We start from the raw sequence: 14,219 nt of genomic DNA on the forward strand, positions 1-14,219 counted from the left end.
TGGGGCTTTGTAAGAAAAGACTCTGCTCCCTGATGTAGCCTTCACTATACGAGGTACCAGCAGATAGCCTGCACCTTTTGATCTAAGTAAGAGTGGCAGGTCATAGAGGACCAGAAGTTCACTCAGGTACTGTGGCACAAGACCATTCAGTGCTTTAAAGGTCAATAGTAGTATTTTATAATCAATACAAAATTTGATTGGGAGCCAATGCAGTGTGGATAAGACAGGGGTGATGTGGTCATATTTTCTAGTTCTAGTAAGGACTCTTGCTGCTGCATTTTGAACTAACTGGAGCTTATTTACGAACTTATTGGAACATCCAGACAGTAAGGCATTACAATAATCCAACCTGGAGGTAACGAAAGCATGAACTAGTTTTTCCGCATCATGTAGTGACATTAAATTTCTTATCTTAGCAATATTTATGAGATGAAAGAAAGCTATCCGGGTAACGTTATCAATGTGAGTTTTGAATGAAAGACTGGGGTCAATAATCACTCCGAGGTCTTTTACTGCTGCACGTGAAGAAACAGAAAGGCCATCCAGAGTTACTAAGTAATCAGAAAACTTACTTCTAGCTGCATGTGGTCCTAAGACAAGTACTTCAGTCTTGTCAGAGTTAAGCAGAAGGAAGTTAATAAGCATCCAGTGTCTAATGTCCTTTACACATTCTTCAATTCTATTCAGCTGGTGTCTCTCATCAGGTTTTGCAGAAACATACAACTATGTGTCATCAGCATAACAGTGGAAACTAATACAACGTTTACGAATAATATCATCCAGAGGTCTCATCTCATCTCATTATCTCTAGCTGCTTTATCCTGTTCTACAGGGTCGCAGGCAAGCTGGAGCCTATCCCAGCTGACTACGGGCGAAAGGCAGGGTACACCCTGGACAAGTCACCAGGTCATGACAGGGCTGACACATAGACACAGACAACCATTCACACCTACGGTCAATTTAGAGTCACCAGTTAACCTAACCTGCATGTCTTTGGACTGTGGGGGAAACCGGAGCACCCGGAGGAAACCCACGCGGAGAACATGCAAACTCCACACAGAAAGGCCCTTGCCGGCCACGGGGCTCAAACCCGGACCTTCTTGCTGTGAGGCAACAGTGCTAACCACTACACCACCGTGCCGCCCGTTCATCCAGAGGTAACATACATAAAGAAAAAAGCAGTGGACCCAAGACAGAACCTTGTGGAACACCAAACTTTACCTCAGTACATCTAGAAATATCACCATTTATATCAACATACTGATAGTGATCAGTTAAATAAGAGCTGAGCCAGGAGAGGGCCGTTCCCTTAATTCCCACAACATTTTCTAGTCTATCCAGAAGAATGGAATGATCAATGGTATCAAATGCTGCACTAAGGTCAAGCAACACAAGCAGTAAGACACAGCCCTGATCAGACGCCAATAGTAGGTCATTTACTACTTTAACCAAAGCTGTCTCTGTGCTGTGATTAGGTCTAAATCCTGACTGATACATTTCATGGATGTTATTCCTATGTAAATAGGAACATAACTGCTGTGCCCCAGCTTTTTCAAGGATCTTGGAGATAAAGGGGAGGTTTGATATTGGCCGATAATTGGACAGCGGACAGGGATCAAGGTCAGGTTTTTTATATCAGACTTGTTTCATTTGACAATACCACTTTTCTCAATTCAAGCAATATACATTGTTTGCACATGACGTCACAGAGTCGGGGATTCCCTAGTGGCGGCCATCTTGTGGGTCAAGCTTACCGTACGGGTCACTGAGCACACATTGTAACGCGCGAGTACAAAGTCTTCAAAAGAACCCAAGCAGGCTATTTAAAGCTAGCAATGGTGCACACCTGTTGTATTCACAGCTGTCGTAATAGGTCAGATGATGACGTCAAGCGGAGCTTTTATGGAATTCCCACTGTACGGGAGCACGAAGGCGAGCAAACAAAGAAACTCAGCATACAAAGGAGAAATCTATGGCTTGCGAGAATCAACCGCAAGGATTATCAGCCTTCCAAACACAGCAAAGTTTGCTCCGATCATTTTATAAGTGGTAAGTTGTTTAAATAAACAATCAATTGTGTTTAAGTTTGTTTTTGGAAAACAAAACATCATGTAAACAATCTCTGGAGAATGCCTAACTGGAACCGCTGAGTGTATGTTTACATTGTAATGTACACTTAATATCGCTCGTTTGTCACGTTTCTATTTGACACTTGTCACTTCACTCACACAAGGGTAATTTTTGAAAAACATTTTAGGTCTATTCTGTATGATTTGATTTGTGTTTAATCAACTTATTTTGGTTGCATAACATTCAACAGTCTATTTAATGCTAGAATATATAAAGTTGTATATATCAGACAGCCTTTAAAGTTTGATGAGGGGGTGTCGTGGCTCAGGTGGATAAGGCGCCATACCATAAATTCGGGGACCCGGGTTCGATTCCGACCCAAGGTCATTTCCCGATCCCTCCCCATCTCTCTCTCACTCGTTTCCTGTCTCTACACTGTCCTATCCAATAAAGGTGAAAAAAGCCCAAAAAATATCTAAAAAAAAAAAGTTTGATGAAGTCAGCTTTGGAGTTTGGTTAGGCTAAACCATAGAGAAATATAGGCCTTCTACTCAGCCACCAGATGCAAAGTAATATTGCACAGTATTCATAATAGTAGTAAGACAGTTTCAGTAAATAAAATACACGTCTAATGTATCTATGTACTTCTGTTTGCTTGATTTTGCCGACATTGATCTTTATTTTAGAAAACTGACTATATAACTTCATAAATTCGTCCGAGATAACGTAGCCGGTAATGGCGATGGTCCGTTTTGTTTGACCCACAAGATGGCGGCTGGAGGGCTTTCCCCGGAATGCCGTGACATCAGTGAAAACTATGTATTGATGTTTTTACAGTGCCTATTACTGAATTCACAAATTCAATTAAATTCCAGTATAAATTCCAAAACACAAACTCTCTAATTGCAGAAACTCTACAGATATTTTAATTTTAAAATCATAAGTCCCATCATGGAGGGCCGTATGAGTGCATGCCAGCACTCTGGAAAATAGCAGGGTGCCCATTGCTGACGTGTCTAGAGGTCAGAGAGAGGGGGGAAAGAGAAAGAATGGATGCAGGATGAACAGCTGTCCAAGAGGCCCCAGGGCCAGATGGGAGGGCAGGGAATGAAAAACTCTGCTCTGAAACCTGGAGGGAAACATGAATGACAGAGACAAGGGAGAGAGGAGGGGAGGAGAATGACAAGAAAGAGAACAGGAGGTTTCTTTGGAGGCAGGAAAAGTCACCACTAAGACCAAGAGCTGAGACAGAAGGAAGGTGCTTAGAGCTGAGAAACAGAGAAAAAAGGATATTAGAGTAGCAGGACACCAAAATATAAGTGATGTATTCAACTTGTTTACTACAGGATGTCTTAAAACAAATCAAGACTGAAGTAATCTTGATATACATAATACTTTCTTTAGAATACATCACAGCATTTCAAGAATACACACAAATATTGCTATTTACAAAGTACTTCATTATTCTGTGGATATGAAATTATGTAAACAAAGTAATCAGCAAATCAGTGGCACCACATTTGAAGACAATGAATCAGGACAAAAATTATATCCCTCAACAAAATTTCCCGTGCAGGGATTGGCCAAGGATGGCTCATGTGACATAAAATAGTTCCACCATTGATTAAGCAATATATCTTGTGACATCAAAAATAAAAAAAATAAAATAAAAATGGATATGGTGTGAGTCAGTCATGATATATCCCAGATATACCATGAACTGATGTCACAATTTCAAGCTTTATGGCCGACTCGTGTCACAGCTGTGGCTCCGCGAACATTTTTGTGTGTAGATCTACATATCATGAGCATGCCTAACGAGGCAGAGTTAGACCTCTAATATTTTTTTCAGGTTTATTTCTAATTCTTTGGAGTTAACACTTTTAGTTTGGATTTTTTTTGATGAGGGATATAAATCAAACATGCACTGAGTGGCACCAATAATTATGGATTCTCTTCAGTGACTGGCATAGTGCTATGTTCTTCAGGGTTGCACCTGTCATTAAATAGTACTATGCCAGTCACCTCAGAGAATCCATAATTTCAACCAGAGCCTCTCAGTGCATGGTTTATTTGATTTATATCCTTCATTAAAAAATTCCAAACTAAAAGTGTTAAGATTGAATCTCAGCATAAAATCACTGAAGGGAGTCAAACTACTATGACATTTTTCAAGGCTGTTATTTTTCTTTCTTTTATATTTTTGGATAAATTATCTTAAATAACTTATGGTATATCATGCACATTATGGTGTAAAAAATGCAATGTTCTATTAACTAAACTTGCTTTTCTTTCTAAAACATTTTTATACTTCACCAAATAGCTAAATTAAGAATAAGTTAATTGATCACAAGCAGAGGTCAGTTTTCTTGAATTATTAAATTGTTGGGTTACTGTTTAAAGGCCAATATAAACAGAAATCCTCCAGATTTCAAAAGACAAATAAATCAACCCCCATTTTTTAATTTTTGAGATTTTACTGAGTTCCCTAGATTTCTCTAGAGGTCTCTTCAAGGCAACTAAACCATACATACATACATACAAATGTAAAAAAGAAAAACTTTGCATTACAACACCCACACAACAAATCCCTTTTCTCTCTCCTGATTACAATAGTCCATGACTGTCCTAATATTAGAAATGTTTGGCATTTCAAAAGTAAAAGCCAACGACACATTCACAAGTACTCAGGTTTGATTAGTCTTGCCTCAGTCTGACACACAGTGTGAGAAGGACCGTCAGCAGTGAGTGTGTTGGCAGTTGAGTGTTTGCATGAGCAACTGATGTCCCAACTGCAAGTCTTTGATGTAAACAGAGCTTTTGTGTGATGAATAAAATGCTTCCTGGGGATCGGATCTGATGTAGAGTGCCAGAATAGATCTCCCAGTTACACACATTCTCAGTCATTAATAACCCATATCTCAATGCCTGCTCAATATTTCATTAATGGAGTTATTTGATGCTAGATTTCAAACTTCTGCTTACAGAAATAACAATCAGCTGTCAGCCAGCTGGGCGCACACACACACACACACACACACACACACACACACACACACACACATTAGTGTCGGTGATAACACTGCTTGGCAGAATTAACATGTCTTTAATTCACTTTATATCACACAGAAGTCCAGAGCTGTCATAGAAGAGTAGTCAAATATAGTTAGTTGAGTTGAATTATCGATTATCTTCGAATTATCATCTCCTGTGTTCTGGAAATAACATTTTGCTTTTAGGTAAATTATAAACACACACACTATATACAGTATATAGGCCGGCATGGTGGTGTAGTGGTTAGCACTGTCGCCTCACAGCAAGAAGGTCCGGGTTCGAGCCCCGTGGCCGGCGAGGGCCTTTCTGTGTGGAGTTTGCATGTTCTCCCCGTGTCCGCGTGGGTTTCCTCTGGGTGCTCCGGTTTCCCCCACAGTCCAAAGACATGCAGGTTAGGTTAACTGGTGACTCTAAATTGACCGTAGGTGTGAATGGTTGTCTGTGTCTGTGTTAGCCCTGTGATGACCTGGCGACTTGTCCAGGGTGTACCCCGCCTTTCGCCCGTAGTCAGCTGGGATAGGCTCCAGCTTGCCTGCGACCCTGTAGAACAGGATAAAGCAGCTAGAGATAATGAGATGAGATATACAGGTGCTGGTCATATAATTAGAATATCATGAAAAAGTTGATTTATTTCAGTAATTCCATTCAAAAAGTGAAACTTGTATATTATATTCATTCATTACACACAGACTGATATATTTCAAATGTTTATTTCTTTTAATTTTGATGATTATAACTGACAACTAATGAAAATCCCAAATTTAGTATCTCAGAAAATTAGAATATTACTTAAGACCAATACAAAAAAATGATTTTTAGAAATGTTGTCCAACTGAAAAGTATAAACATGAAAAGTATGAAGCATGTACAGCACTCAATACTTAGTTGGGGCTCCTTTTGCCTGAATTACTGCAGCAATGTGGTGTGGCATGGAGTCAATCAGTCTGTGGCACTGCTCAGGTGTTATGAGAGCCCAGGTTGCTCTGATAGTGGCCTTCAGCTCTTCTGCATTGTTGGGTCTGGCATATCGCATCTTCCTCTTCACAATACCCCATAGATTTTCTATGGGGTTAAGGTCAGGTGAGTTTGCTGGCCAATTAAGAACAGGGATACCATGGTCCTTAAACCAGGTACTGGTAGCTTTGGCACTGTGTGCAGGTGCCAAGTCCTGTTGGAAAATGAAATCTGCATCTCCATAAAGTTGGTCAGCAGCAGGAAGCATGAAGTGCTCTAAAACTTCCTGGTAGATGGCTGCGTTGACCTTGGACCTCAGAAAGCACAGTGGACCAACACCAGCAGATGACATGGCACCCCAAACCATCACTGACTGTGGAAACTTTACACTGGACCTCAAGCAACATGGGTTCTGTGCCTCTCCTCTCTTCCTCCAGACTCTGGGACCTTGATTTCCAAAGGAAATGCAAAATTTACTTTCATCAGAGAACATAACTTTGGACCACTCAGCAGCAGTCCAGTCCTTTTTGTCTTTAGCCCAGGCGAGACGCTTCTGACGCTGTCTCTTGTTCAAGAGTGGCTTGACACAAGGAATGCAACAGCTGAAACCCATGTCTTGCATACATCTGTGCGTGGTGGTTCTTGAAGCACTGACTCCAGCTGCAGTCCACTCTTTGTGAATCTCCCCCACATTTTTGAATGGGTTTTGTTTCACAATTCTCTCCAGGGTGCGGTTATCCCTATTGCTTGTACACTTTTTTCTACCACATCTTTTCCTTCCCTTCGCCTCTCTATTAATGTGCTTGGACACAGAGCTCTGTGAACAGCCAGCCTCTTTAGCAATGACCTTTTGTGTCTTGCCCTCCTTTTGCAAGGTGTCAATGGTTGTCTTTTGGACAACTGTCAAGTCAGCAGTCTTCCCCATGATTGTGTCGCCTACAGAACGAGACTGAGAGACCATTTAAAGGCCTTTGCAGGTGTTTTGAGTTAATTAGCTGATTAGAGTGTGGCACCAGGTGTCTTCAATATTGAACCTTTTCACAATATTCTAATTTTCTGAGATACTGAATTTGGGGTTTTCATTAGTTGTCAGTTATAATCATCAAAATTAAAAGAAATAAACACTTGAAATATATCAGTCTGCGTGGAATGAATGTATACATTATACAAGTTTCACTTTTTGAATGGAATTACTGAAATAAATCAACTTTTTCATGATATTCTAATTATATGACCAGCACCTGGATATATAATTCATATATATAATTCATTCAAGATTAATGATGCCTTCCCAGATGTACAAGCTACCCATGCTATGTGCACTAATGCACTTCCATACTGTCACAGATGCTGGCTTTTGAACTGTGCGCTGATTAAAAGCCAGATGAGCCTTCTCCTCTATAGCCCAGTGGATGCAGTGTCCATGATTTTCAAAAAAACAATTTCAAAATCCAATTTGTCAGACCACAGGACAGTTTTCCACTTCAGTCCTTCATAAATGAGCTTGATCCCAGAGGAGGTGGCAGTGTTTCTGGATATTGTTTATATTTGGTTTTAACTTGCATTTGTGGATGCAGTGATGAACTATGTTCAAAGACGGTGGTTTTCAGAAGTGTTCCTGAGCCCATACAACAATTTCCACTACAGATTCGTGTATGCTTTTAATGCAGTGTTGCCTAAGAGCCCGACCATCATGGGCATTCAATGTTGGCTTTTGGCCTTGTTCCAGAGATCTCTCCGGATTCTCTGAGTCTCATCTCATCTCATTATCTCTCGCCGCTTTATCCTGTTCTGCAGGGTCACAGGCAAGCTGGAGCCTATCCCACCTGACTATGGGCGAAAGGCGGGGTACACCCTGGACAAGTTGCCAGGCCATCACAGGGCTGACACATAGACACAGACAACCATTCACACTCACATTCACACCTACGGTCAATTTAGAGCCACCAGTTAACCTAACCTGCATGTCTTTGGACTGTGGGGGAAACCGGAGCACCCGGAGGAAACCCACGCAATTTTCAGTCAGGATTTCGTGCCAATCATAGCACTGAAACAGCGCTGATTAAAGTTATAAATGACATACGTCTTAATACTGATGCAGGCAAAACATCGGTCCTATTACTGGACCTCAGTGCAGCTTTTGATACTGTTGATCACAACATACTGCTATATCGACTTGAACACTGGGTTGGATTGACTGGTAAAGTTATCAATTGGTTAAAATCATACTTAAAAGATAGAAGCGTCTTTGTTACCCTGGGAAATTGTTCTTCAATGTCAATGCCCTTGACCTGTGGTGTCCCCCAGGGGTCGATTCTTGGACCATTACTTTTCAACCTTTATATGCTCCCACTTGGGCAAATTATCAATAAAAATTCAATTTTGTATCACTGCTATGCAGATGATACCCAAATTTATTTTGCTCTATCACCTAATGATTATGCCCCCCTTGAATACTACCAGTGTATCGATCAAATCAATAGCTGGATGTCACAAAATTTTCTTCAGCTGAACACAGATAAAACAGAAGTAATTCTATTTGGAAAAAAAGACGAAAGACTCAGGATTACCACTATTCTTGACACAAAAGGGATTAAAACTAAAGAAATGGTTAAAAATCTTGGTGTTTTCATTGACAGCGAGCTAAACTTTGACAGTCACATGAAAGCAATCACTAAAACGGCATTTTATCACCTAAAAAACATTTCCAAACTAAGAGGACTTATGTCAAAAAATGATCTGGAAAAACTAATACATGCCTTCATCTCTAGTAGGGTTGATTACTGCTATGGCCTTTTCACAGGCTTGCCAAAAAAGACCATCAAATGACTTCAGCTGGTTCAAAATGCAGCGGCGAGGGTTCTCACACGAACAAAAAGAACAGAGCACATTACTCCAATTCTAAGGTCCCTTCACTGGCTTCCAGTAAGCTACAGAATTGACTTTAAAGTATTGCTGCTGGTGTACAAATCTCTAAATGGTACAGGGCCCAATTACCTCTCTGATATGTTGCAGCGGCCTAACCCAATCAGATCTACCAGATCGCAACAGAAAAATTTACTATTAAAACCAGTTGTTAAAACAAAGTGTGGTGAAGCAGCTTTTAGCTACTATGCAGTACAGCTATGGAACCAACTGCCAGAGGACATTAAAAATGCTCCTGCTGTTGGCAGCTTCAAATCTAGGTTAAAGACCAAGCTGTTTTCAGATGCTTTCTGTTAAATAATTAATATTTTTACATTTTTTATAATCTTTACTTTCTCTGCATGTTTTAAATTTACTTTAATTTTGTTCTATTTTATTCCGCTGGTTTCTTTTTCTTTTTCTCCTTTTTTCTTTTTGGCATTTTATTATTTTATTTCTACTATTGTTTAATTCTTATTATTTTCTTTTAATTCTTTTAATTCTTTTAATTAATTGTTTTAGAATAAAAATAAAATTATTTTATGTAATTTTATTTCTCTATTGTTTACTGTTTTTGTTTTTGCTTCTGTAAAGCACATTGAACTGCCATTGTGTATGAAATGTGCTATATAAATAAACTTGCCTTGCCTTGCCTTGCCTTGGAGTGTGCATAGGTATTCACTCCCTTTCATATGAAACCCCTAAATAAGAGCTGGTCCAACCGATTCACTTCATAAGTCACATAATTAGTTGATTAAGATCCACCTGTGTGCCATTAAAGTGTCATATGATCTGTCACATGATGTCTGTATAAATCAACCTGTTCTAGAAGGATCTTGACTCTGCAACGCGACTAAGCAAGCAAAATGAAAATCAAAGAGCACTCTAAACAAGTCAGAGACAAAGTTGTGGAGAAGTACTGTATACTGTAGATCTGAGTTGGGTTATAAAAAATATCCCAAACTTTGAGTATCCTACGGAACCCCATTAAATCCATTATAGCAAAGTGGAAAGAATATGGTACCACTACAAACCTGACAAGAGAAGGCCGCCCAGCAAAATCACAGACTGGACAAGGATGGTATTAATCAGAGATGCAACAAGACACCAAAGATAACACTGAAGGAGCTGCAAAGGTCCACAGTGGAGATGGGAGTATCTGTCCATAGGACCACTTTAAGCTGTAGACTTCACACAGTGGGGTTTTATAGAAGAGTGGCCAGAAAAAAGCCATTGCTTAAAGAAAAAATATAATAAAACATGTTTGGAGTTTGCCCAACAGCATGTGGCAGACTCCTCAAACACATGGAAGAAGATTCTCTGGTCAGATGAGACTAAAATTGAACATTTTGGCCATCATGGGAAACACTACGTATGGCACAAACCCAACACTTTCAATCACCCTGAGAATACCATTCCTACAGTGAAGCATGGTGGTGGTGGCATCATGCTGTGGGGATGTTTTTCATCTGCAGGGACAGGAAAGCTGGTCAGGACTGAAGGAAAGATGGATGGCACTAAATGCCAGGCAATTCTGGAGGAAAACCTGTTTGAGTCAGCCAGGTGTTTGAGACTGGGACGAAGGTTCACATTCCAGCAGGACAATGACCATAAACATACTGCTAAAGCTACATTGGAGTGATTTAAAGGGAAACATTTAAATGTCTTGGAATGACCAAGTCAAAGCCCAGACCTCAATCCAGTTGAGAATCTGTGGCATAACTTAAAGATTGCTATCTAACTTGAAGGAGTTGGAGCAGTTTTGCTTTGAGGAATGGGCAAAAATCCCAGTGGCTAGATGTGCTAAGCAAATAGAGACATATCCCAAGAAACTTGCAGCTGTAATTACAGTAAAAGGTGGCTCTACAAAGCATTGACTTTTTTTTTGGGGGGGGGGGGGGGGGGGGGGATACTTATGCACACTCTTGATTTCTGTTTTTTCATCTTAATTATTGTTTGTGTCACAATAAAAAATTTATAAATTTGCACCTTTAAAGTGTTGTGTAAATCAAATGGTGCTAACCCCCAAAATCCATTATAATTCCAACTTGTAATGCCACAAAACATGGCAAACACCAAGGGGGATGAATACTTTTGCAAGACACTGTATCCCACACAGTCTTTCACAGAGCGGTGAATTCCTCCCCGTCTTTACGCCTGAGAGATTCAGCCTCTCTGGGTTGCTCTTTTTATACCAAGCCATGTTACTGACTTGTTGCCAATTAACCTAATAATTATTATTATTATTATTATTATTATTACTTTTAGGGTGGCACAGTGGTGTAGTGGTTAGCGCTGTCGCCTCACAGCAAGAAGGTCCGGGTTCAAGCCCCGTGGCCGGCGAGGGCCTTTCTGTGCGGAGTTTGCATGTTCTCCGCGTGGGTTTCCTCTGGGTGCTCCGGTTTCCCCCACAGTCCAAAGACATGCAGGTTAGGTTAACTGGTGACTCTAAGGCCCTGTCCACACGGCAACGGATTCAGGTGAATCCGATAAAATTTTTTATCGTTTCGGCCTGGCGTCCACACGGCACCGGCGTTTTGGGTGCTCCAAAACGATATTTTTTGAGAACGGTTTCCAGAGTGGAAAAACTTGGCAACAGCGCCATTGCGAAGTCGTCTGGATGAGTAGAACGGATTTGTTTACGATAACATCACAACCACATGACTAGAACAAGCAGCACTCACTCATTCACGCCGGGTAGAAGAAGGGGTTTATGCGCATGCGTCCTACTTCTTCTATTGTTCTGGTGTCTCCGATGGGACCGTCTTACAGTGCACGTAGAGGTGTGGCATGTGTATTGCATCGTTTTCAGCAAGAGTTGCGTTGCCATATGTACCTGATATTTTACTGATCCGTTGCCCATGTGGACGCGATATTTTTTTTACCTGCTAAAAAAAAATCTCGTTGCCGTTGTCGTGTGAATGTAGCCTAAATTGACCATATGTGTGAATGTGAGTGTGAATGGTTGTCTGTGTCTATGTGTCAGCCCAGTGATGACCTGGCGACTTGTCCAGGGTGTACCCCGCCTTTCGCCCATAGTCAGCTGGGATAGGCTCCAGCTTGCCTGCGACTCTGTAGAACAGGATAAAGCAGCTAGAGAGAGAGAGATTATTTTTTTAACATTACACAACTTTTCCAGGGGCAGCGGTGGTGTAGTGGTTAGCACTGTCGCCTCACAGCAAGAAGGCTCTGGGTTCAAGCCCAGTGGCCGATGGGGGCCTTTCTGTGTCAAGTTTGCATGTTCTCCCCATGCCTGTGTGGGCTTCTTCTGGGTGCTCCAGTTTCCCCCACAGTTCAAAGACATGCAGGTTAGGCTAATTGGTGGCTCTAAATTGACCATAGGTGTGAATGTGAGTGTGAATGGTTGTTTGTCTCTTTGTGTCAGCCCTGCGATGACCTGGCGACAGGGTGTACCCCGCCTCTCACCCATAGTCAGCTGGGATAGGTTCCAGCTTGCCTGTGACCCTGCACAGGATAAGCAGTTATGAATAATGGATGGAGCAACTTCTCCAGTCTTTTGTTGCCCCTTTCTCAACTTTTTTTGAAACGTGTTGCTGGCATCAAATTAAAAATGAGCATACAGTTTTCAAAAAACAGTAAGATTTCTCAGTTTCAGCATTTGATATTTTATCTTTGGACTATTTTCATTGAAATATAGGGTTTTTCTATGATTTGTAAATCATTGGCTTCTGTTTTCATTTGCATTTTATGCAGCATCCCATCTCGATTCCCAAAAAGTTGGGATGCTGTATAAAATTAATTAAAACAGAATGCAGTGATTTGTAAATCCTTTTTGACCTATATCCAACTGAATGCAATACAAAGACAAGATATCTAATGTTCACACTGATAAACTTTATTGTTTTTTGTAAATATACACTCATTTTGAATTTGATGACTGCATCATGTTCCAAAAAAGTTGGGACAGGGGCAACAAAAGACTGAGAAAGTAATGAAATGCTCATAAAACACCCATTTGGAACATTCTACAGGTAAACAGGTTTATTGGTAATTAGAAATGCTCAGTCTTTCACAAGTAAGGATGGGGCAATGTTTACTACTTTATGAAAAAATTGCATGGCCAAATAGTCCAATAGTTTAAGAACAACATTTCCCAATGTACAACTGCAAGAATTTAGGGATTTTGCCATCACAATCCATAATATCATCAAAAGATTCAGAATCCAGAAATAAAGAATCCAGAGGAATCTCTGCACATAAGGGGCAAGGCCAAAAACCAACATTGAACACCTGTGAACTTTGATCCTTCAGGCAGCACTGCATTAAAAACTGATATGATTGTAGGAAATAATTGCTACATAGGCTCAGGAACACTTTGGAAAACCGTTGTTGGTAAATACAGTTCATTGCTGCATCTACAATGCAAAGTGAAAGCCATATATTGGCAACATCCAGAAATGCTGCCGAATTCTCCGGGCCCAAACTCATCAAAAATAAACTGACACAAAGTGGAAAAGTGTGCTGTGGTCTGATGAGTCCACATTTCAAACTGTTTTTGAAAATCATGGATATTGTGTCCTCCAAGCTAAAGAGGAAAAGGACCATCCAAATTGTTACTAGCACAAAGTTTAAAATCCAGCATCTGTGATGGTATGGAGGTGTGTTAGTGCATATGGCATTGGTAACTTGCACATCTGTGAAGGCTCCACTAATGCTGAAAGGTATATACAGGTTTTGGAGCAACATGCTGCCATCCAGGTGATGTCTTTTTTTTGGGAAGTCCCTGCTTATTCCAGCAAGACAATTCCAAACCACATTCTGCACGTGTTACAACAGCGTGGCTTTGTAGTAAAAAGAGTGCAGATGCTAAACTGGCTTGCCTGCCTACCTGCATCCCATTGAAAATGTGTGACACATTATGAAACACAAAATAGTTCATTTAAGCAAGAAAGAGAATCTTTTGAATCTTCAACAATTAATGTCCTCAGTTCCCAAATGCTTACTGAGTGCTGTTTAAATAAAAGGTGATGTGACACAGTGGTAAACATGTTCTCTGACCCAACATTTTTGAAAACATGTTGCAGGCATCGAATTCAGAATATGTGTATATTTACAAAAAATAATAAAGTTTATAAGTTTAACCCTTTGATGCAAAACATATGCACACCCCTTCTAATGCACAACATGGGTAAAAAATGACCCGCATTAATTTTCCAAGTTATTTCATGCTGACTGAGTTTTTCTTTGTTCTATCTTTTGAAATCAATTTATTTTAT

This window comes from Neoarius graeffei, chromosome 7 (genome assembly GCF_027579695.1).
Source record: "Neoarius graeffei isolate fNeoGra1 chromosome 7, fNeoGra1.pri, whole genome shotgun sequence".
Lineage (NCBI taxonomy): Eukaryota > Metazoa > Chordata > Actinopteri > Siluriformes > Ariidae > Neoarius > Neoarius graeffei.